The 26,997-nt window shown below is 39.9% G+C and overlaps 1 long non-coding RNA gene across 1 annotated transcript in view; it reads left to right on the plus strand.

The window, feature by feature from the left end:
• The window catches only part of LOC140983719 (uncharacterized), a 112,973-nt gene extending 86,420 nt beyond the window's left edge, over positions 1–26,553 (plus strand). Inside the window, exon 3 of the long non-coding RNA XR_012176495.1 lies at positions 26,527–26,553. This is a non-coding gene — a long non-coding RNA (uncharacterized lncRNA). The remainder of the gene's footprint in view (positions 1–26,526) is intronic.
• Positions 26,554–26,997: the final 444 nt, after the last annotated feature.

A 26,997-nucleotide genomic window follows, 5' to 3' on the forward strand; every position in this document is an offset into this window, starting at 1 on the left:
ATAGCATGCAAAACCTAGTGGGCTTGTAACATTTACAAAGGGCCCATGGACTTTTAATTTAATTGTCTCAAACATATTTGAGCCCAATTAGACTTTACTTGATTTTACTCAAGCCCACTAGTTAAATAATTATTTCCAATTGGGCTCTACAAGGCCCAATATTATTTAATTAATTCAACACTTGAATTAATTTAATTATNATTTTGTTCTTCAAGTTGTTGAAAACAAAATACTTCTCAAAGAAAAAATCCTTACATTTTCTAGTGCAAGTGTAAGGAGGTTCTAGCTTGCAAGTGGTGGGCTTGATTTTAAACAAGGAGTGTTCAAAGGGAGGCTTGAAGATTGTCTACCATACAAGAGCTAAAGTGTTTACACTTTAGTTGGAGCCATCATCAACCTCAAGAGGCTGATAGGTAAAATTTCTTAACACCCTATGTATGACAAAGGTGTTTAGTATATGTTACACACTAGTACAATGGTGTTCAAATTTTTCTCAAAAATTTCGGTTTTTCATGTTTAGAAAACAATTTTGTGCTTCCGTTGCTATTTCGAACACCTAAAATCGATCCCTTTCAATTTCACGTGATGATTGATGTATCAATATTGAGATCGAACATGATTTTTATATTCTCCATGGTTTATTGAGAACAAATGTGTATAAATAATGATATAAAGATGTGTAGGTAGAAGTAGTGTAATGAAGTTTGTATATCAATCCAGGAAATAAGATGAAAATACGGTAGTTCTTACGGGTTTTAGCATAATGATTTGAATTTTGATCCAAATTGTGTGAGGCGACAACCATTAGAAATCTAAGATATAATGCTACAACTTTCATGTTTTGAATTTTGTCCAAATCATTGGGGAAGACAAGCCAAAAGCGCCCCGAATTTTGTCGTGTGTATCATCATTCCTACATTGACACATTTTGGTAGATTGAGCATAACTTTTTACTCATACCTCCAAATGACATGAAACTAGTTGGAGATGCAAGAAAACACATAGGGCTACAACTTTTATGTTGACCACTTTGGCTAATTCGGAAGTTAAAAATGAGTTTTTTGGCAGAATATGTCGCACATATGCGCCGGGTAGAACTTAGTTCTCCATCACAAGAACTTTATAAGGGTGTAAGTTTTCATCTCTTTTGGTTATTATAATTGTAGAGGAGCAAACTTTACCTAGTATAAACAATAGTGACTAAATTATTGATATATTTGACAGTATAGGAGCGAGAAACATCGTCTCAAACAAGTATTCGTACGCTTGGACTGTAAGTTGGCATGTTCTTGAAGTAATACATGAGTAATATTATGATTTCAAATACTTCTCATTGATTATTGATATATGTACATTGTTAGTATGTTTATTGATGAAAACATAGCACCATATTGTAACGCTCTGATCCGTATTCATAAAATAGCAGCGGAAATTAAAATTTTCTTTGAAGGGAAGAAGGAAGGATTTAAAATACATTTTCAATATATATAAACAAAAGTTAATACATGAGCAATCAAATGAAGCAACAAAATACAAAACATCATTTTTGTGATCATGTCAAAATATTTGCAAAATAGTCTTCTTCCTTCCCTCTCTTATGCATATGACCCCGGCTCCAATCAACGTCCCGGCCCGTCACTCTTATCTGAATCACATGAATAACTGAAATGAGTATGAAACTCAGCAAGTGGAACTCTTACATAGCAATGTACATATACCATACTCTGTAAAACGTGGCTTTGAAAACATTAAAATACCATCAACTCTGAAACACGAATATCATAGAATGAATAACAATAACGATGGTATTTCTCTTTTCTCTGTTGGATTGATATCTATATAGTATCTCTGTCTCTGTGCCTCTATCCCATCGATATGAATCGATAACTCTGAGGGATATAAGCCTATGGTCGTTGATCAACTTATTGCATGCAATCTCTGACTATGTATCTATCAATCCAATAAAACATTTGAATTCTCTCTTTGGCATTAAAACAAACACTTTGAAGACTATCTTTTCTCTTGTATTCCCTTTGACATGGTTGAGACATAAAATGCCTCTAATATACAACAAGGTGTATTAATACATAGCATGAATCAAATGGAAGGGAATAACACTTTAAAACCATTGAAACACAATACATATATTATCATGTGAGCACAAGAAATGAAATTCCACTTACAACACTTGGAACCTTGAATCTACTCTCTTGGTACACAACCTACAACAATAAACCATAAACTTCACCATCAACATCTCAATAATCATAAACCCATACCATAAACTTCATAAAGCTAACACACTCTAAATACCCAAGACTTCTCCCAACACCATAAACCAAGAAATAATCAAAGCCACAAGCTTACCTTAGCTCCTTGAACTCAAAATAACCTTGTTCTCTCTTCAATAATCCAACAAGAAGCTTGAATCTAAGAAATAAAAGAAAGAAAATGGAACCCTAGCTTCCCTTGAGCTGAAGAAATCGAGAATGAGGAGAGAAATGAGGGAAAAGTGAACCAACTCATGTATTTAAGCACTTAAATCCAAAAACACGACTTTACTGTTCACGGACCGCGGGTGCGCTATCCCTTGCACCGCGGGTGAGCTATGCCTTCGGCGCCTCATCCAAAAATCTGAAACAGTAGATCGCGGGTGCGCTATATTTTGGAGTGCGGGTGCACTCTGGTCACCGCAGGTGCACTGAACAATAGAGTGCGGGTGCACTCTGGTTACTCGGCGCACAGCTTCTCCAAAGATCGTCTCCGAAACTCCTCTTTCCTTCATAATTTGGAAAAATGGTAAACTACAAAGTTGTAGCTCTATGTCTTTTCTTGAACGTATCCAAATATCAGATCATTTGAAGGTCTGAGTAAAAAGTTATGCTAAATCTCTCAACATGTGTCACTAGAGGAACGTCGAAACACACGACACACTTCGGGGCACTTTTGGCTTACCTTCCACAATGATTTGAACAAAACTCAAAATAAGAAAGTTACACCTCTATGTCTTATCTAACCATTCCAATTCGCCTCATAACAATTGGCTCAACATACGAATTACCATGAATTAAATTGCAACGATTCTACAACAACTACACAACAACTATAAACAACCATACTATACACCATATATCACAACTCTTAACATCAAATGTAATGCCCAAGAATTGTAGGTTGATAAGATGAGATTATGAAGTTTGCATGAAAGGACACCGCCCCCGCGCCCCAGTTTCTACCGTACCCGCGGTGTAAGGGCAGAAAGTAGAGTTTTGGACTACAAGAGAGACCGCACCCGCGGTCCAAGACATACCGCACTCGCGGTTGTAACTCATGAAACGTGAAGAATTACAGTAGGGTCACCGCACCCGCGGCCTAAGACATACCGCACCCGCGGTCGTTGATTTTGAAATGTTGAAGGATTGCCGTAGCCTGAGCGCACCCGCGGTGAAAAAGGGACCGCACCCGTAGTCGCTGTTTCTGAATTTTTAGATGAGGATGCCGTGAGCTGAGCGCACCCGCGGTGAGAAGCTACCGCACCCGCGGTGCAACGTATTGAGTGAAAAATAAAACATGTGTCCTTGCCATGCATATAACATGTAATCTCCCATTCTCCCTTCATTCAGAATTAGACCACCGAAGGAATCCATGGGAGAACTCTCACATTTCCTTAAAGCTTAAGAAATTGATTTCACACAAGCCGTTCATCCGATTTTCGATCCGAGACTAGATTCGTGCTCCTCTCTTCAATAGCTTCGTAAGGATGTAAGTTTCTTTACATTTCAGCATGTTTGGGAGTTTACGTGTTGGGGAAATTTTGATATGCTTGTAATTATGGGTTCTTGAGATTATTGACATCGTAGAAACGTAAACGAATCGCGAAATTGATACCATATGTGATTGTTATGAGTTTTCCAGCATATATATTGAGTTGAGATGGTGCAGAATTCAGTCTTATGAATTGATGTTGATAAGAATTATGAGTATTTCTATTGAGTATTGATATTTGAGTTGATTAATATCGAGAAACTATGTCGTTATGCCGCTGAAATGTATCGAGAATTATTACTGATTTGTACATGTGATGGAATTGAGTTGAAGATTGATAGAATGCATCTCCACATTCTTATTTCAGATTTGATATTGACAGATTCGACATCGAGACTTCGACTACGACAAAGATTATACAACAAGAAGGTATAATTCATGTTGATTCAGGAAGATATAACTCGAATTAGATCTGATTTGAGTTTCCCAAAATCACATACTAGATTGTTACCTTTTTATATGTTGATGCTTTGTTTATAGATTTATATTCAAGCATTTAAGATAGGAGAGTCATTGGCAGACTTGCCAAGCTAGACGTTCGGTGATATCGACGCATAGGAGCAGATTTCCTCCGATTGTGGGCACTCGATACAGACAGGACCGAAGTCTAGGAATAAGACGTACCGCCACCACGATTGGGAGAGTAGGTGGCAGACTTGTTACGTCTTATTCACACCGGGATCCCTAGACTTAGATATGAGTCGAGTCAAAGAATAAGAGTCGAAGAGTTTTATCTGTATTCACTAGTGTGTCATAATTACTGATTTATATGTTATGATTTTGTATTAAATTGCATGACATGCATGTATACATGTTTTATACTTGGATTTGTTCTCACCGGAGTTTCCTGCTGTTGTTGTGTCTGTATGTGTGCATAACAACAGGTGGGGCAGGATCAGGGTCGAGACGAGGATGATTGAGAGGTGATAGCGTGGTGATCACGGGCGTAGCAGAAGAAACTAGTTGTTGTATTAGACATGTATTAATACTCTTAAACACTAGTTTGATGTATTAACGAAACGAGACATGTATTTGCTTTTAATGAAATGAAATAAATTTTATGTATGTGTGTTATGTTAAAAGCAAATTTTTGACCCACATTTTCTAGCAAAGATCCATTTAATCCCAAAGATAATTGAGTTGGAGCCCGGGTCCCCACATCAAAACTATACATAAACTTAACCAAATAGTCCATAAGCATACAAAATCTTAAACCGTACCATTCACCAGGCTTGGATATTACAATCTCCCCTCCTTAGAGGAATTTCGTCCCCGAAATTGACATCACTGCGCAAACAACTCGGGATACTTCTCTTTCATCTCATCCTCTGGTTCACGTGGCTTCTTCAATCAAATGATTCCTCCAAAGGACTTTAACAATGCCGATCTCTTTGTTTCTCAATACTTTAACTTTGCGATCCAAAATCTGGACCGGAATCTCTTGATAAGTCAAATTCGTCGTCAAATCCAATGGCTCGTGGCGAAGAACATGGGAAGAATTTGCAATATATTTCCTGAACATAGAGACGTGAAAAACATTATGAACTCTGTCAAGATCTGGCAGTAGGGCTAACCTGTAGGCTCGATCACCAACTCTATCCAAGATTTCAAATGGGCCAATAAATCTTGGACTCAACTTTCCCTTCTTGCCAAACCGCATCACACCCTTAAGAGGTGCTATCTTCAAGAACACATGATCGCCAACCTCAAACTGCAATTGCCTACGACGCACATAGGCATAACTCTTTTGTCTCGACTGCGCTGTCTTCATTCTCTCTCGAATAACAGCAACAACATCAGCAGTCTGTTGGACCAACTCTGGACCCAACATCTTTCTCTCCCCAATCTCATCCCAATACAAGGGAGATCTACACTTCCTGCCATAAAGTGCTTCATACGGTGCCATGCCAATTGTCGCCTGGTAACTATTGTTGTACGTGAACTCAACAAGAGGCAATTTAGAATCCCAGCTACCAGGATAATCGATAGTACAAGCTCTGAGCATATCTTCTAAAATCTGAATAACTCTCTCTGATTGACCATCGCTCTGGGGGTGATATATTGTACTAAATGCTAACCGTGTACCCATAGCTCTGTGCAAACTCTTCCAAAACTCTGAAGTAAATCTAGGGTCACGATCAGACACGATCGACACAGGAACACCATGAAGTCTAACAATCTCAGCTACGTACTCTTCGGCATATTGGTTCATGGAATACGTCGTCTTAACTGGCAGAAAATGCGCTGACTTGGTCAACCGATCAACAATAACCCAAGTAGAGTTAAAACCTTTCTGCATTCTGGGAAGACCAGTCACGAAATCCATCGTAATGTGCTCCCATTTCCATTGAGGAATCGGCAATGATAGCAATGTCCCAGCAGGTCTCTGGTGTTCGATCTTCACCTGCTGACAAGTTAGGCACTGAGAAATAAACATGGCAATATCTTTCTTCATACCTGACCACCAATAGAGTCTACGAAGATCGTGATACATCTTAGTGCTGCCTGGATGTATCGAGTATGGCGCGGTATGTGCCTCTGTCAAGATGTCTCGCCGAATATCATCACCAGCAGGGATGCAAATACGGCCTCTAAATGTCACCAAACCATCTCCATTCGTCCCGAACTCTGAATTATCTCTCTCCTCTGCTCTAGCTCTCAGCTCTAACAACTGAACATCAATAGCCTGTTCTCTACGGATCCTGTCCGTCAATGTAGCCCGAATAACAAACGCTGAAAAACGAGCAATGGTTCCAGGAACCACCAAAGCCATCTCCTCTCGTTGCAAATCTAGCAACAACGGCTGCTGAATCATAGAACTTAAAGAAGAACTCGACTTACGGCTCAATGCATCCGCTATAACATTCGCCTTCCCTGGGTGGTAACTAATAGTCAGATCATAATCTTTGACAAGCTCTAACCACCGTCTGTGGCGCATATTAAGTTCTTTCTGTGAAAATAAATACTTTAAACTCTTGTGGTCTGTGAAAATTTCACACTTTTCGCCATACAAATAATGTCTCCAGATTTTCAGGGCGAAAACCACAGCTGCTAGCTCCAAATCATGCGTAGGATAATTCTTCTCGTAATCCTTCAACTGGCGAGAAGCATAGGCTATTACTTTACCTCGTTGCACCAGCACTGCACCAAGGCCCTTCTTCGATGCATCGGTATAAACAACAAAGTCCTCTGAACCACTGGGCAATGCACGTACAGGAGCTGACGTCAACTTATCTTTCAAATCTTGAAACCCACTCTGGCAATCATTGGACCACTCAAACTTCACAGTCTTCCTCGTCAGATAAGTTAACGGCAGGGCAATCTTGGAAAATTCTGAAATAAAACGACGATAATAACCCGCCAAACCAAGAAAACTGCGTACCTCTTGTACAGTGGTAGGAATAGGCCACTTCTGTATCGCCTCTATTTCGCTAGATCAAAAGCTAACCCATCCTTCGAGACAACATGGCCTAAGAAAGAAATCTGCTCCAACCAGAACTCACATTTCTTCAACTTAGCATACAATCTCTTCTCTCTCAGAAACTGAAGAACAACTCTGAGGTGCTCTGAATGAAGCTCTCTGGTCTTGGAGTAAATCAAAATGTCATCGATAAAAACAATGACAAAGCTATCCAAATACGGCTTGAACACACGGTTCATAAGATCCATGAAGACTGAAGGAGCATTGGTCAGACCAAAAGACATCACAAGAAATTCATAGTGACCGTACCTGGTCCGGAACGCCGTATTAGGGATATCAGACTCCCTAACCTTCAACTGATAATAGCCAGATCGCAAATCAATCTTCGAGAACACTGTAGCCCCTTGCAGATGGTCAAAAAGGTCATCTATCCGTGGCAACGGATACTTATTCTTGACAGTCACTTTGTTGATTTCTCTGTAATCAATGCACAGCCGCAAAGACCCATCTTTCTTCTTGACGAAAAGAACCGGTGCTCCCCAAGGCGAAGAACTCGGTCGAATAAAACCTTTATCCAATAAATCCTGCAACTGCGTCTTCAACTCCTTCATCTCTGTAGGGGCCATTTTGTACGGAGCCTTAGAAATAGGAACCGTACCTGGGACTAAATCAATCACAAACTCTACATCTCTGTCCGGCGGTAAACTCGGCACATCATCCACAAATACATCAGAGAACTCTCTCACAACATAAATATCATCAATATTCAACTTCACAATTCTATCCGAATCAACAATCAAAGCCAAAAACCCATCACAACCTTTAAACAACAACTTCTTAGCCTCAAGACACGAAATAAAAGGAAGGACCAGCGAAGTACCTGCACTGGCGAGCAAACCTTCCCTATTGCCATCATCTGCAAATTTCACCGTCTTAGCAACGCAATCAAACACTGCACGGTAAGTTGATAGCCAATCCATGCCAAGTATAATATCAAACGCAACCATCGGAATAACAATCAAATCAGCATAAACCACTCTCTCATCAATTTGAACAGAACACGCATACACAATAGACGTCGGGCATAACACATCTCCCGAAGGCAATACAACACTAAACTGGAGGGGAAGAGTAGAAGGAACTATACCCAAAGATCTCAAAAATAGTTCAGACATAAAAGAATGAGTAGCACCTGTATCAATCAATGTCGTAGCTACTCTGCCTGAAATTAAAATAGTGCTAGAGATCACAGAAGAATCATGGTTTATACCTTCCTTTGTCATGGTAAAGATGCGACCCTTCACCTTCTCTTTACTCGAAACTCTTGGACAGTCTTTGGCAATATGGCCTGCAGTGCCACAACGGTAACAAGTATGAGTACCAAATCTGCACTCTCCCCGATGATGTCTACTGCACTTGGGACACAATGGCTTCTCAGGATCAGATGGAAATGTCGGTAGTTTAGGACTCGGCTCCAACTTGCCTTTCCCTTTGAAATGGTCCTTCCCTCTATGACTCGAACCCTGACCCCTCTGAGCAACAAACTGCTGCCTCGCCTGTCTCTCTCTGGCAATATCTTTCTCATCTTGCTCGGCCAACAAAGCCTTAGACACAATCTCTTTGAATGTCACCGCCTTCGACATATTGATGTCCCTTCTGATTTCTGCTCGAAGGCCTCTAATGAAATGAGCACCCTTGTCTTTGTCGTTGGATGCAATGTATGGAGCAAACAGACAGCCCTCTTCAAAATTCAGAATATACTCATCAACATACATATCTCCTTGACGAAGCTCTAAAAATTCAGTCACCTTCCGAGCTCGAAGTGCATCTAGGAAATACATGTCATAGAAAAGATCCGTGAACTCTTGCCACTTCAATGCTGGAACATCAACACTTACCTTGGTAGCATTCCAGCAAATGCGTGCAGCTTTGACTAGCATGAATACTGCACAATCCACTCTGTCTTTGTCTTCATACTTGAGATGATCAAATATCGCCTCAAGAGCTTTGACCCACTCTACAGTCTCCAATGGATCAGTGCTTCCTTCAAATTCCGGCGGATCCATTCTCTTGAAAGCAGTAAAGATCCCATCGGTCCCAACTGCCAGAGCCACTTGGCCTCTCCCTTGACCTCTACCTTGGCCTGTTCCTTGCAAACGTAACAACTGTTGGATCTGCTCACTATGGACCTTAGCTTGCTCTTTCAGTAGCTTGCCGAACTCATCGACAACTCTAGAGAAGAACTATCCTCACCCTCTGCAGCCTTTCTTTTAGGAGGCATACTCCTACAATGTGCTCACATAATACATATCAACCAATGACAATAATTAGATGTAGAAGAAGACATACCCGGACTGTTGAAAGTAGACGAAGTCATATGCATTGGTCCGAAGAAGGGTGCTCTGATACCACTAAATGTAACGCTCTGATCCGTTTTCATAAAATAGCAGCGGAAATTAAAATTTTCTTTGAAGGGAGGAAGGAAGGATTTAAAATACATTTTCAATATATATAAACAAAAGTTAATACATGATCAATCAAATGAAGCAACAAAATACAAAACATCATTTTTGTGATCATGTCAAAATATTCGCAAAATAGTCTTCTTCCTTCCCTCTCTTATGCATATGACCCCGACTCCAATCAACGTCCCGGCCCGTCACTCTTATCTGCATCACATGAATAACTGAAATGAGTATGAAACTCAGCAAGTGGAACTCTTACATAGCAATGTACATATACCATACTCTGTAAAACATGGCTTTGAAAACATTAAATACCATCAACTCTGAAACATGAATATCATAGAATGAATAACAATAACGATGGTATTTCTCTTTTCTCTGTTGGATTGATATCTATATAGTATCTCTGTCTCTGTGCCTCTATCCCATCGATATGAATCGATAACTCTGAGGGATATAAGCCTATGGTCGTTGATCAACTTATTGCATGCAATCTCTGGCTATGTATCTATCAATCCAATAAAACATTTGAATTCTCTCTTTGGCATTAAAACAAACACTTTGAAGACTATCTTTTCTCTTGTATTCCCTTTGACATGGTTGAGACATAAAATGCCTCTAATATACAACAAGGTGTATTAATACATAGCATGAATCAAATGGAAGGGAATAACACTTTAAAACCATTGAAACACAATACATATATTATCATGTGAGCACAAGAAATGAAATTCCACTTACAACACTTGGAACCTTGAATCTACTCTCTTGGTACACAACCTACAACAATAAACCATAAACTTCACCATCAACATCTCAAAAATCATAAACCCATACCATAAACTTCATAAAGCTAACACACTCTAAATACCCAAGACTTCTCCTAACACCATAAACAAAGAAATAATCAAAGCCACAAGCTTACCTTAGCTCCTTGAACTCAAAATAACCTTGTTCTCTCTTCAATAATCCAACAAGAAGCTTGAATCTAAGAAATAGAAGAAAGAAAATGGAACCCTAGCTTCCCTTGAGCTGAAGAAATCGAGAATGAGGAGAGAAATGAGGGAAAAGTGAACCCACTCATGTATTTAAGCATTTAAATCCAAAAACACGACTTTACTGTTCACGGACCGCGGGTGCGCTATCCCTTGCACCGCGGGTGCGCTATGCCTTCGGCGCCTCATCCAAAAATCTGAAACAGTAGACCACGGGCGCGCTACATTTTGGAGGGCGGGTGCACTCTGGTCACCGTGGGTGCACTGAACAATAGAGTGCGGCTGCTCTCTGGTTACTCTGCGCACAGCTTCTCCAAAGATCGCCTCCGAAACGCCTCTTCCTTTCATAATTTGGAAAAATGGTAAACTACAAAGTTGTAGCTCTATGTCTTTTCTTGAACCTCTCCAAATATCAGATCATTTGAAGGTCTGAGTAAAACGTTATGCTAAATCTCTCAACATGTGTCACTGGAGGAACGTCGAAACACACGACACACATCGGGGCACTTTTGGCTTACCTTCCACAATGATTTGAACAAAACTCAAAATAAGAAAGTTACACCTCTATGTCTTATCTAACCATTCCAATTGGCCTCATAATAATTGGCTCAACATACGAATTACCATGAATTAAATCGCAACGATGCTACAACAACTACACCACAACTATAAACAACAATACTATAAACCATATATCACAACTCTTAACATCAAAACTATACATAAACTTAACCAAATAGTCCATAAGCATACAAAATCTTAAACCGTACCATTCACCAGGCTTGGATATTACAATATCCCATTGTTATGTATTAAATATGAAAAGAACTCATGAATATTGAAGATGGGTGCTATGTCATGAACATTAACATGAACATGAAAAGAAAAGGACTGATTTTACATGATACAGAGCTTGTTGACATCATGGGTGGTTTTAAGTCCACCAAAGCTATTGGCCAATATATGTTTATGGGGCGTGGGGTTGCCAAAGGTTGCTCCCTGACGTCCAACACAGTAGTAGCTATATAATAAAACAAGCACGGTAGTACAGGTCAACAAATGAGGCTCAAGTAAAAAAATGAACATAAATATATATGTTATGATATGATATGGTTTAAAGATTCATTGTTGATCACGACTTGATATGTATTCCTTCTAAGCATATTGATACGTACAAGTGACAACTTATTGAGTTTTATAAACTCACGTAGCTCATGTATTACAGGATCAGGTAGTGGAGAGACGTAGGATGCCGGTCCGCCAATGGATGCTTGTGACGTGCCTTACCTCGACAAAAACCGGGATATCTTATTGTATAGTTTCCGCATATGTATTGTAGTATATTTTATGTTAGGGTTTGAAACAAGTTCCATGTTATACAAAGTATGTTTGTATATGAGAATATGTTTATAAGTGTGTATAAATAGTATTGCTTGAGTTTTTGGTGTATACAAAATATAGGGACATCATGCCAAAATTTTTATAAACGGTCAAAGTGATGCCTCTTGTTAGATTTGCTTACTACTATAGTTATATCATTCAAACCTTATTTTGCTTATGGTAATTGTGCTAAGTTTTGTGTTTCTACGTGACCTATATGTAGGTTAAGATAAAAGACGATGCCACCTAAACGTAAGGTACAGGGAGGAGAGTCATCTAAGGGCAAGGCCCCAGCGGTCGAAGGTGAAGGTAGTGCGCCACGACCTATAAATGATTTTGCTCAGCTGCTCCAGCAACAAGCAAAAGTCCATCGGGAGCAGATACATCAATTACTTGAGATGCAACGGACTACTCATGAGCAGGCACACGCACAAGCCATGATACCCAGACAAGGGCCTGTTCAAACATATGTATATGATCACTTTCGACGTCTGAACCCTCCTGAATTCATGGGAAGCACCGATCCGACAGTAGCAGAAGAATGGATTAAATCATTGGAGTCCATCTTCTCCTACCTTCATATGGAAGATGCTGACAAAGTAACTTGTGCCATCTTTTTGTTAACAAAACATGCAAGGATATGGGGAGAGAGCGCAAAAGTTGCATTACCGGTTGGACCATTGACATGGGGAACCTTCAAAACAGTGTTTTACAATAAATATTTCAGTAAAGATGTACGAGCCAAGAAAGCTAGTGACTTCCTGAATTTGAAGCAAGGAACCATGTCAATGACCGAATACATACAACAATTTGAAGCTGAGTTCAATATGTACCATATATTGCATAGGATGACACAAGTAAGGGCGAACACTTCATGCGGGGACTTCGCTCTGAAATTAAAAGAGATGTACGGATGTCGAAGGTTGTTACATTTGGAGAGATAGTGGAAAGAGCACTTATGGCAGAACAGGATGAGCAAGACATTGACAAAGATAAACAACAACGAAGGCAGCAGTACTTTCAGAAGAGCCAAGGAACAGGACAAGGCAGAAAGACCGATAGGAGAGGTACTAGACCAGAGGAACCACGTGGCAAGAGTCCTCCTCCATGTAAAGAACAGGACAAACCACCTTATCCTAAATGTGGAAAACTTCACGGCGGGGAATGTATGCAGGGTTCCAATGTTCGTTATCGTTGCAAAAAGACAGGGCATCTCGCAAGGAATTGTCCAGGGAGTTCTGAGAAAGTACAGGGACGCCTTTTCTCCATGACTAAAGAGGAAGTGGATGCGGATACATCGATGATCACTGGTATGTTCTTGATTTCTGATATTACTGCTATTGTTTTACTACATTCAGGAGCCACTCATTCCTTTATTTCGGAATAGTTTGTACGGAGACTGGGCATTACAGCAAGTACAACAGAGGCACAACTCGCCATAGCCTTACCTGCTGGGCAAGAAGTACAGACAAACCAGATTGTGCGAGGGTGTCCAATATATGTCCAAGGCCATCAGATGTGTGCTGACTTGATAGTTCTGAGGATGATTGATTTTGATGTGATATTGGGAATGGATTGGCTCTCGAAGTACAAAGTTACTATTGACTGGGGCATAAAGGTGATCAAATTTGCGCCGATAGGAGCTGAACCATTCACAGTAGCAAGTGCAGTTATATCCTTTCCTCTTAAGATAATCTCTTGTATGAAAGCTTGTAAATTACTACAGAAGGGGTGTCAAGGATATTTAGCATCTGTGTTAACTATTGATCCACCTATTTGTGAGTTAAAAGATACAGATGTTGTTTGTGAATTTCCAGAGGTATTTCCGGATGATGTAACAGGCTTACCCCCAGATAGAGAGATCGGATTTGTAATTGATGTTGTGGCAGGAACTCATCCCATCTCAAAAGCTCCTTATCGATTAGCTCCTACAGAAATGAAAGAATTGAAAGAACAGTTACATGTGTTGCTTGATAAAGGGTTTATTAGACCGAGCTTTTCACCTTGGGGTGCACCTGTTTTATTTGTGAAGAAGAAAGACGGTACCCTCCGTCTATGTATTGATTATCAGGATTTGAACAAAGTGACAATCAAAAATAAGTATCAACTCCCCCGAATTGATGATTTGTTTGATCAATTACAAGGAGCTGCCACCTTTTCGAAGATTGATTTACGATCAGGCTATCATCAACTAAAAGTGAAATCAGATGATATCTCAAAGACTGCCTTCCGAACCAGGTACGGGCATTATGAATTTCTTGTAATGCCATTTGGATTAACAAATGCACCAGCTGCTTTTATGAATTTGATGAACAGAATTTTCAAGCCAATTTTAGACAAGTTCGTGATTGTGTTTATAGATGATATTCTCATCTACTCACGAACTGTAGAGGAGCATCGAGAACATTTGCAATTAGTTTTGCAAACTTTTAAAGATAAACAATTATATGCCAAATGGAAGAAATACGAATTTTGGCTTGAACAAGTATCATTCTTGGGTCATATCATTTCAAAAGAAGGTATATTAGTGGATCCAAGTAAGATTGAAGCTATTAATAACTGGCTACGACCTACCACTGTTACCGAGGTACGTAGTTTTCTAAGGCTAGCTGGTTATTACCGTCGGTTTATTGCGGGATTTTCTAAGATAGCATTGCCTTTGACTGCGTTAACACGAAAGAATGTGAAATTTGTATGGAATAAAGCATGTGATCACAGTTTCCAAGAGTTAAAGACAAAATTGGCCTCAGCACCGGTCCTTGCTATTCCAGAAGGATCAAGAGATTTTGTAGTATACAGTGATGCTTCAAAACAAGGTTTAGGAGCAGTCTTGATGCAACACGGAAAGGTCATTGCTTATGCCTCAAGACAATTGAAAGAATATGAAAAGAACTATCCCACACATGATTTAGAATTGGCAGCAGTGGTATTTGCGTTGAAACTATGGCGCCATTATCTGTATGGTGAACGGTGTAAAATATACACGGACCACAAGAGTTTGAAATATTTATTCACGCAAAAAGAACTGAATATGAGACAACGACGTTGGTTGGAATTAGTGAAAGATTATGATTGTGTTATCAATTATCATCCAGGGAAAGCCAATGTTGTTGCAGATGCGTTAAGTCGAAAATCCAGTTCTATTGCCACAATGCAAGTACAAGAACAAATTTTATGGGATTTGCAGAACTTGAAGCTTGATGTTATTCCAAAGGGAGCTACAATTCAGTTATCATCCCTTATGGTTCGACCAACACTTGCAGACAGAATCAAGGTTGAACAAAATACAGATAATGAATTACATCAACTGAGGCAGCGAGATGAAGAAAAAGGAAATTTGAACTTTGAATTGAATGGGGAAGGAATATGGACATATCGAGGTAGATTGTGTTTGCCGAAACAAGGACCAATCAGAACCGAAATTCTTACTGATGCACATGCTACACCTTACTCGATCCATCCAGGAGGCACAAAAATGTACAAGGATTTGAAACCACTATTTTGGTGGCCAGGTATGAAAAAGGACATTGCTCAGTTTGTTGCACAATGTCTAACATGTCAACAGGTCAAGACTGAACATCAAAGACCAGCAGGACTCTTGAAACCATTGCCTACTCCTGAATGGAAATGGGAGCATATTACAATGGATTTCATTCTTGGTTTGCCAAGAACACAAAGAGGATTCAATGATATATGGGATATTGTGGATCGACTTACGAAATCAGCTCACTTTCTTCCAGTGAAAACCACATATACGATGAATCAATATACTGAAGAATATATCAAGGAGATAGTGAGGCTTCATGGCATCCCGGTGTCCATTGTATCTGATAGAGATCCCAAATTTACGTCTGCATTTTGGAAGAGTTTACATCATGCTATGGGAACTCGATTGGCATTCAGTACAGCATTTCACCCTCAAATTGATGGACAATCAGAACGAGTAAATCAGATCTTAGAAGATATGTTGAGGGCCTGTACTATTGATTTTCAAAGCAGTTGGGACAGTAAACTACCGTTGGCTGAATTTACCTACAACAATAGCTATCAGTCAAGCATTGGAATGGCACCATATACTGCATTATATGGTAGAAAATGTCGATCTCCAATACATTGGGATGAAGTAGGAGAAATAAAGTTATTAGGCCCTGAATTGGTACAACACACAGCCGAATTGGTGACCAAGATCAGAGAAAGAATGCACACTGCCCAGAGTCGACAGAAAAGCTATGCTGATGTGCGACGTCGACGATTGGAATTTCAGGTTGGTGACCATGTATTTGTAAAGATATCATCATTGAAGGGCATTTTACGTTTTGGTAAGAAAGGAAAATTGAGTCCAAGATATACTGGTCCATTTGAAATCTTGGAAAGAATAGGAGACAGTGCCTACCGAGTTGCTTTACCACCAAACTTGTCAAATGTTCATAATGTTTTTCACGTTTCCATGCTACGAAAGTGTAAGGCTTGAGATTTATTCGTATTCATTGACATGATACTCGAAGATATGAGAATGCATGAATTGATGCAAATATTGACGACAGCAGAAACGATGTTTCGATTTGAATTGGATTGCAAACGATGGTGGTGAAACAGCCAAGACAGTGCAACTGCGGTCCAGGAGAGAGTGCACCTGCGCTGGTCTTGCCTTTGAAATGGTGAAAAATTACAGAAGCCAGACCGCACCCGCGCCCCAGTTTCCACCGCACCCGCGGTGCAAGGGCAGAAAGTAGATTTTTGACTAAAAGAGAGACCGCACCCGCGGTCCAAGACATACCGCACCCGCGGTTGTAACTCATGAAACGTGAAGAATTACAGTAGGGTCACCGCACCCGCGGTACATGACTGAGCGCACCCACGGTCGTCGAGTCTAGAATTTTGGATGGAATGCCGTAGCTTGAAATCGAGTATTGTCTATGACTCGATTACTCCAGAAAGGAGCAGAAGGGTTCCTGGTCTATTCAGTAGATTTACTGAAATCGAGTCCTGCCTTGGCAGATGTGCCAGTGGTTCGCGAGTTTGCAGATGTGTTTCTCGATGAGATTCCCGGATTGCCTCCAGTCAGAGAGGTAGATTTTAGCATCGACCTAGTACCATACGGTTCCTATTTCTCGAGCTCCTTATAGAATGGCACCGATAGAGTTGAAAGAATTGAAAGAACAGCTTGAAGATTTGCTGGCCAAGGGATATATCAGACCGAGTGTATCTCCTTGGGGCGCACCAGTGTTATTCATACGAAAGAAAGACGGTTCGATGAGATTGTGTATCGATTACCGACAATTGAATAAGGCAACAGTAAAGAACAAGTACCCATTGCCTCTTATCGACGATTTGTTTGATCAGTTGCAGGGATCCTCTGTCTATTCCAAGATCCATCTGAGATCTGGATATGACCAGCTGAGAGTTAGAGATGTTGATATACCGAAGACAGCATTCCGAACCAGGTATGGGCATTATGAGTTTATTGTCATGCCTTTTGGTTTAACGAATGCGCCAGCAGTGTTTATGAGTCTGATGAACCGTGTCTTTCAGAGGTATCTGGATGAGTTTGTGATTGTTTTTATAGATGATATTTTGGTTTACTCGAGAAATGAGATTGATCATGCTGAGCATTTGAGAATTGTGTTGCAGACGTTAAGAAATGAGCAACTGTATGCTAAACTGTCAAAGTGTGAGTTTTGGCTGAGACAGGTTGTCTTTTTGGGTCATGTCATATCTGGAGACGGTATTTCTGTTGATCCGAGTAAAGTTGAAGCTGTGATCAGTTGGCCGAGACCGACTTCTGTGCCAGAGATACGCAGTTTCATGGGTTTAGCAGGATACTATCGACGATTTATTAAAGATTTCTCCAGTATTGCGAAACCGATTACCTAGTTGACACAGAAGAATACTCCATTTGTGTGGTCAGAAGCATGTGAGTCGAGCTTCGTAGAGTTAAAGAAGAAATTGACTAGTGCTCCAGTCCTGACGATACCTTCAGGTATGGGTGATTTCGTTGTATATTGCGATGCATCACACAGAGGGTTAGGATGTGTTCTTATGCAGCGACAGCATGTTATTGCCTATGCTTCGAGACAGTTGAAGCCACACGAGACTCGATACCCAATTCATGATCTTGAATTGGCGGCTATCGTGTTTGCACTGAAGATATGGCGACACTATCTGTATGGCGAGAAATTTGAGATCTACTCTGATCACAAAAGCCTGAAGTATCTATTTTCTCAGTCAGAGTTGAACATGAGACAGCGTAGATGGCTCGATTTATTGAAGGATTTCGATTGTGAAATCAAATACTATCCAGGGAAATCGAATGCAGCAACGGATGCTTTGAGTCGAAAGGTATGTTCCTTATCCTTGTCGACGATAGGTGTTTCGAATATGATAGAAGATTGTTGCTTTTCTGGATTAGCATTTGATACAGATAGTAGACCGTTGCGACTTGCCACTATTCAATGTGAACCAGATTTGATTGTTCGCATCAAAGAGGCACAAAGAACCAATCAGAATGTTCAGAAGTCGATTGATATTGTCAGATCAGGACATATTTCTGAGTATCAGGTACGTGATCATGTGTTGTATGTGAATAACCGTCTTGTAGTGCCAGAGGTTTCAGAGTTGAAACAACAGATACTGTAAGAAGCACACTGTAGTCGGTTTAGTATTCATCCTGGTGGCAGGAAGATGTACAATGATCTGAAGACACAATTCTGGTGGAAACATATGAAGACAGATATTGCAGAGTTTGTGTCTAAGTGCTTGAATTTCCAACATGTGAAGGCCGAGAGAAAGAAGCCCGGAGGGTTACTTCAGAGTTTAGCTATTCCTGAATGGAAATGGGATCACATTTCCATGGATTTCATTACGAAGTTACCACGATCATCTCGGGGTTGTGATGCGATTTGGGTTGTGATAGACAGATTGACCAAATCAGCATGCTTCATTCCTTACAAGATGACATACCGACATGATCAGATGGCTGATATATATGTCAGAGAGGTTGTCAGATTACATGGTGTGCCGAAGTCGATCGTATCAGCTCGTGATCCACGATTCACTTCACACTTTTGGCACAGTCTCTAGCAGGCTCTAGGTACGGCTTTACACTTGAGTACTGCTTACCATCCCCAGACAGACGGACAGTCAGAGCGGACTATCCAGACTCTAGAAGATATGCTGAGAGCTGTAGTACTAGATTTTGGTACTAGTTGGCAAGATTCACTAGCTCTTTGTGAATTCTCGTACAACAACAGCTACCAGACTAGCATCGAGATGGCACCGTTCGAAGCTTTATACGGAAAGAAGTGCAGATCTCCGTTGTACTGTGATGACATCTCAGAGGTACCAGAACTTGGGCCTGATATGATTCGTGAGATGACTGAGAAAGTCAAGATAATTCAGAAGCGAATGAAGACGGCACAAGATAGACAGGCAAAGTACGCGAACATCAGACGTAGACCGTTAGTGTTTGAGCAAGGAGACAGGGTATTCTTGAAGATTTCTCCTTTCAGAGGAGTTGTCAGATTTGGCAAACGTGGGAAATTGTCTCCTCGATACGTCGGTCCGTACGAGATTCTTGAAAAGATTGGCGACCTTCTCTATCTGGGATACATGACGTCTTCCATATATCAATGTTGCGTAGATATATGCCAGATAGTTCTCATGTCCTTCAGCCTGAAGAAGCCGAGTTAGATCAGACTTTTAGTTACGTTGAGCAGCCGATTCAGATTCTTGATCGGAAAGAGAAACAGCTCAGAACGAAGACTATTCCATTAGTGAAAGTTCAGTGGAGTCGTCATGGCATTGAAGAAGCGACTTGGGAGACAGAGTCCGAGATGAGACAGAGATATCCCGATCTATTTCCATGATGTGAGTCTTCCTTTGGTTTTGATTATATTGCTTCTCTTATATGTATGCTTTGATTAATTGCCTGCGATTTTGAGGACGAAATCATTTCTTAGAGGGGGAGAAATGTAAGGCTTGAGATTTTTCGTATTCATTGACATGATACTCGAAGATATGAGAATGCATGAATTGATGTAAATATTGACGACAGCAGAAACGATGTTGCGATTTGAATTGGATTGCAAACGATGGTGGTGAAACAGCCAAGACAGTGCACCTGCGGTCCAGGAGAGAGTGCACCTACGCTGGTCTTGCCTTTGAAATGGTGAAAAATTACAGAAGCCAGACCGCACCCGCGCCCCAGTTTCCACCGCACCCGCGGTGCAAGGGCAGAAAGTAGAGTTTTGACTAAAAGAGAGACCGCACCCGCGGTCCAAGACATGGTAGCACACGCGGTTGTAACTCATGAAACGTGAAGAATTACAATAGGGTCACAGCACCCGCGGTGCATGACTGAGCGCACCCGCGGTCGTCGATTCTAGAATTTTGGATGGGATGCCGTAGCTTGAGCGCACCCGCGGTGCTCTGTGCGAGGAATCCACCTTTGCTTCTCAAGTTGACACATGGCATGATATATATATATATATCTTCAATCAGTCATTCTTCATTCAGACTTGCAGAGGAAAGGAACGGAGGCGTCAAGAAATTCCCAAAGTTCTTGCTATTAGATTGTTGTTTGTGAAGAATACAACCATCCGATTTTCGATCCGAGTTTAGATTCTTGTTCCTCTCCTTAAGAGCTATCAAAGGATGTAAGTTTCTTTACATTTCAGCATGTTTGGGAGTTTACATGTTGGGGAAATTCTGATATGCTTGTAATTATGGGTTCTTGAGATTATTGACATCGTAGAAACGTAAACGAATCGAGAAAGTGATACCATATGTGGTTGTTATGAGTTTCCAGCATATATATTGAGTTGAGATGGTGCAGAATTCAGTCTTATGAATTGATGTTGATAAGAATTATGAGTATTTCTATTTAGTATTGATATTTGAGTTGATCGATATTGAGAAATCACGCCGTTATGCCGTTGAATTGTATCGAGATTGATTAATGATTTGTACAAGACTTGCTTTGAGTTGTGTCTTGATTGATTATATCTATACATTGTCATTTCAAATTTGATATTGACAGATTCGACATCGAGACTTCAACTACGACAAAGATTTTACGACAAGAAGGTATAATTCATGTTAATTCGGGAAGATATAACTCGAATTAGATCTAATTTGAGTTTCCCAAAATCACATACTAGATTGTTACCTTTTATATGTTGATGCTTTGTTTATAGATTTATATTCAAGCATTTAAGATAGGAGAGTCATGGGCAGACTTGCCAAACTAGACGTTCGGTGATATCGACGCATCGGAGCAGATTTCCTCCGATTGTAGACACTCGATACAGACAGGACCGAAGTCTAGGAATAAGACGTACCGCCACCACGATTGGGAAAGTAGGTGGGATACTTGTTACGTCTTATTCACACCGGGATCCCTAGACTTAGATATGAGTCGAGTCAAAGAATAAGAGTCGAAGAGTTTTATCTGTAGTCACTAATGTGTCATAATTACTGCTTTATGTGTTATGATTTTGTATTTAATTGCATGACATGCAAGTACACATGTTTTATACTGGGATTTGTTCTCACCGGAGTTTCCGGCTGTTGTTGTGTCTGTATGTGTGCATTACAACAGGTGGGGCAGGATCAGGGTCACGCAGAGGATGAGAGATCGAGATAGCGTGGAGATCACGGGCGTAGAAGATCACTAGTTGTTTTTACTAAACATGTACTGAATTTCTAAACACTAGTATATTAATTGTAATTGAACATGGGAATGTTATTTGCAGTTAAATAAGTTGACAGTATTTTATATGATGCCTTGTGCTTGTTCATATACATTTGAATAATGTTAAAAGCAAAATTTTGACCCACATTTTCTAGCAAAGATCCAATTAATCCAAAAAATAATCGAGTTAGAGCCCGGGTCCCCACAGAAAGTATTTAGCTATTCCTTCTCATGTTCTTCATTATGCACCGTTGGAGCTTGCATCGAATCTCTCATATGAAGAACGACCGGTGCAAATCCTCGATAGGAAATCAAAAGTGTTACGAGGCAACGAAATACCATTAGTGAAACTATTATGGCGCAATCATGCAATTGAAGAAGCCACTTGGGAGCGAGAAGACGAGATTCAACAGAGATATCCTGAACTATATGGTACGTCAAATTTCGAGGACGAAATTCTTTGAAGGAGGGGAGGATTGTAATGCCCGGTTACTCGTACAAATGATAATGATACGTTTATGTAGTTTATCATATAGCTCTTTAGTTCATTAGATTTCAAGTGATGATTGAAGTATCAATATTGAGATTGAACATGATTTTTATATTGTCCATGGTTTATTGAGAACCAATATGTGTATAAATAATGATAGTAAGATGTGTAGGTAGAAGTAGTGTAATGAAGTTGGTATAGCAATGCAGGAAATGAGATGAAAATACGGCAGTTCTTACGGATTTTAGCATAACGATTTGAATATTGATCCAAATTGTGTGAGGCTAAAACCATTAGAAATCTAAGATATAATGCTACAACTTTCATGTTTTGGGTTTTGTCCAAATCATTGGGAAAGACAAGCCAAAAGCACCCCGAAAAGTCGCGCATATGCGCCCAGCAGTCTGAAAAAGATTAGTATCAAGTTTTCTAGCACTTTCCACCATTCTCACCTTGTCTAACAGCATAAACTCGAAAGAAAACCTAGAAAACTTCCTCCAACTGCTTTCTTCTTCATTCCTTTCATCACTTTGAGGTAAGAACTTAGTTCTCCATCACAAGAACTTCATAAGGGTGTAAGGTTTCCTCTCTTTTGGTTATTATTAATGTAGAGGAGCAAACTTCTCCTAGAATAGACATAGTAATTGAATTATTGATATGTTTTACAGCATAGGAACAAGAAACATCGTCTCAAACCAGTATTCGTACGCTTGGACTGTAAGTTGGCATGTTCTTGAAGTAATACATGAGTAATATTATGATTTCACATACTTCCCATTGATTATTGCTATATGTACATTGTTAGTATCTTATTGATGAAAATATAGCACCATATTCCATTGTTATGTCTTAAATATGTAAAAAACTCATGAATATTGATGATGGGTGCTATCTTATGAACATGAAATGAACATGAAAAGAAAAGGATTGATTTTTACATGATATAGAGCTTGTTGACATCATGGGTGGTTTTAAGTCCACCGAATCTATTGTCCAATATATGTTCATGGGGCGTGGGGTTGCCAAAGGTTGCTCCCTGACGTCCAACACAGTAGTAGCTATATAATAAAGCAAGCACGGTAGTACAGGTCAACTAATGAGGCTCAAGTACAAAAATGAACATGAATATATGCTATGGTATTACATCGTTTAAAGGTTCATTGTTGATCACGGCTTGATATGTATGTTCCTTCTAAGCATATTGATACGTACAAGTGCCAACTTATTGAGTTTTATAAACTCACGTAGCTCATGTATTATAGGATCAGGTAGTGAAGAGACGTAGGATGCCGGTTCGCCAATGGATGCTTGTGACGTGCCTTACCTCGACAAAAACCGGGATATCTTATTGTATAGCTTTCGCATATATATTGTAATAAATTTTATGTCAGGGTTTGAAACAAGTTCCATGTTATGTATGATAATACAAAGTATGTTTGTATATGAGAATATGTTTATAAGTGTGTATAAATAGTATTGCTTGAGTTTTTGGTGTATACAAAATATAGGGACATCATGCCAAAATTTTTATAAACGGTCAAAGTGATGCCTCTTGTTTGATTTGCTTCATACTATAGTTATATCATTCAAACCTTATTTTGATTCTGGTAATTATGCTAAGTATAGAGTAAGGGTGTGACACAGAAAGAGATCGACGACCCAATGCCAACCATTACTCTCTGATGGTCCTGATCCTTTAGAGAAGGCCTATGTGTAAATCAATACCTATCCTTGCGAAAAAGCCCCTGTATTGAGCAGCTGCAAATGGTTCCTTTTCAATCCTCGGGGGAGGAAAGGGCAGAGATTGGTGACAGGAGGTTAGTTTCTGCTTCAGCCGAGATAAATAGAGTTCAAGATTCATGCTGGGATTTTTATGACTCAAAGCGCGACAGTGGGGGTAAGAGTTCTTCGCTTAAAAAAATTCCAATACACATGGTATCTTTTTACCCGTATAAAAACTGAAGACCTCTAAGAGCAAAGTAGACTCAGTGAAGGCAACTGCTGGTGGGTCATGATGAATGTGGGTGCTTGGAATATAAAACTTAGGGGCCTCAATAAGGAGGTGAAGTGGAGAGAGATTTGTTGAGTCATTCAGAAGCACAGCATTGGTTTGCTGGGCCTATTGGAGACGAGAGTCCGTGCTGATAACTCCTCGAATAGGCTTGTTCCCGGTTGGGATGCCCTTTTCTAATGAGATGTGATCTGTCTAGGGCTTTACAGCTCCTCATCTGAGGAGGAAAGATTTGCTGCTTTCTTAGAAAAGGAGTTACCTAGCTAGTGGAGGGAGGGGAGTCTTCGTTTTCACTAGTGCTGCTGCTATTCAAAACCACTCTTCCTAAGCACGTGCGTGCATCTCTTCTCATTGCTGAGTTTTCATCTCTTGCCGATTCTGCTCAGGAGGCTAAGAATCGTTTAGCTGACCACTCAGACTTGTATGCTCGGAGGGATGATGTCTGATATGCCCTTTTGGCTAACATCGCCCACGGAACGTCCAGGCAAAAAGGGATTGTATTAGTGCTTTTGAGGCCGAAGCGAAGCTATCTCGTCTCAGGGAATTTTGCACTTTCTTAGGGTTGAATGTGATTTTCATTCATTCTTATCACCATAGGAAATGAGCAAAGACAGCTCGCCATGACGCATGACAAAGGAATAGAGGTGGAAGGATAGTTGATTGTGTAATATCCAAGCCTGGTGAACGGTACGGTTTAAGATTTTGTATGCTTATGGACTATTTGGTTAAGTTTATGTATAGTTTTGATGTTAAGGGTTGTGATATATTGTTTATAGTATTGTTGTTTATAGTTGTTGTGTAGTGGTTGTAGCATCGTTGCGATTTAATTCATGGTAATTCGTATGTTGAGCCAATTGTTATGAGGCCAATTGGAGTGGTTAGATAAGACATAGAGGTGTAACTTTCTTATTTTGAGTTTTGTTCAAATCATTGTGGAAGGTAAGCCAAAAGTGCCCCGAAGTGTGTCGTGTGTTTCGACGTTCCTCCAGTGACACATGTTGAGAGATTTAGCATAACATTTTACTCAGACCTCCAAATGATTTGATATTTGGAGAGATTCAAGAAAAGACATAGAGCTACAACTTTGTAGTTTACCATTTTTCCAAATTATGAAGGGAAGAGGCGTTTCGGAGGCGATCTTTGGAGAAGCTGTGCGCAGAGTAACCAGAGTGCACCCGCACTCTATTGTTCAGTGCACCCGCGGTGACCAGAGTGCACCCGCACTCCAAATTTAGCGCACCCGCGGTCTACTGTTTCAGATTTTTGGATGAGGTGCCGAAGGCATAGCGCACCCGCGGTGCAAGGGATAGCGCACCCACGGTCCGTGAACAGTAAAGTCGTGTTTTTGGATTTAAGTGCTTAAATACATGAGTTGGTTCACTTTTCCCTCATTTCTCTCCTCATTCTTGATTTCTTCAGCTCAAGGGAAGCTAGGGTTCCATTTTCATTCTTTTATTTCTTAGATTCAAGTTTCTTGTTGGATTATTGAAGAGAGAACAAGGTTATTTTGAGTTCAAGGAGCTAAGGTAAGCTTGTGGCTTTGATTATTTCTTGGTTTATGGTGTTGGGAGAAGTCTTGGGTATTTAGAGTGTGTTAGCTTTATGAAGTTTATGGTATGGGTTTATGATTTTTGAGATGTTGATGGTGAAGTTTATGGTTTATTGTTGTAGGTTGTGTACCAAGAGAGTAGATTCAAGGTTCCAAGTGTTGTAAGTGGAATTTCATTTCTTGTGCTCACATGATAATATATGTATTGTGTTTCAATGGTTTTAAAGTGTTATTCCCTTCCATTTGATTCATGCTATGTATTAATACACCTTGTTGTATATTAGAGGCATTTTATGTCTCAACCATGTCAAAGGGAATACAAGAGAAAAGATAGTTTTCAAAGTGTTTGTTTTAATGCCAAAGAGAGAATTCAAAATGTTTTATTGGATTGATAGATACATAGCCAGAGATTGCATGCAATAAGTTGATCAACGACCACATGCTTATATCCCTCAGAGTTATCGATTCATATCGATGGGATAGAGGCACAGAGACAAAGATACTATATAGATATCAATCCAATAGAGAAAAGAGAAATACCATCGTTATTGTTATTCATTCTATGATATTCATGTTTCAGAGTTGATGGTATTTAATGTTTTCAAAACCATGTTTTACAGAGTATGGTATATGTACATTGCTATGTAAGAGTTCCACTTGCTGAGTTTTATACTCATTTCAGTTATTCATGTGATGCAGAAAAGAGCGACGAGCCAGGACGTTGATTGGAGCCGAGGTCATATGTATGAAAGATGGAAGGAAGAAAGATATTTTGATATACATGATCAAAATGACATTTTGTATTTTGTTGTATCATTTGATTGATCATGTATTAACTTTTGGTTATATATATTGTAATGTATTTTAAAATCTTCTTTCCTTCAAGAAAAATTTAAATTTCCGCTGTTATTTTTTTTGAAATCGGTTCAGAGCGTTACATTTAGTGGTATCAGAGCACCGTTCTTCGGACCAATGCATATGACTTCGGCTACTTTCAACAGTCCGGGTATATCTTCTTCTACATCTAATTATTGTCATTGGTTGATATGTATTATGTGAGCACATTGTAGGAGTATGCCTCCTAAGAGAAAGGCTTCAGAGGGTGAGGATAGTTCTTCCTCTAGAGTTGTCGATGAGTTCGGCAAGCTACTGAAAGAGCAAGCCAAGGTC

Source organism: Primulina huaijiensis, chromosome 9, assembly GCF_012295235.1.
Source record: "Primulina huaijiensis isolate GDHJ02 chromosome 9, ASM1229523v2, whole genome shotgun sequence".
Taxonomy (NCBI): Eukaryota; Viridiplantae; Streptophyta; class Magnoliopsida; order Lamiales; family Gesneriaceae; genus Primulina; species Primulina huaijiensis.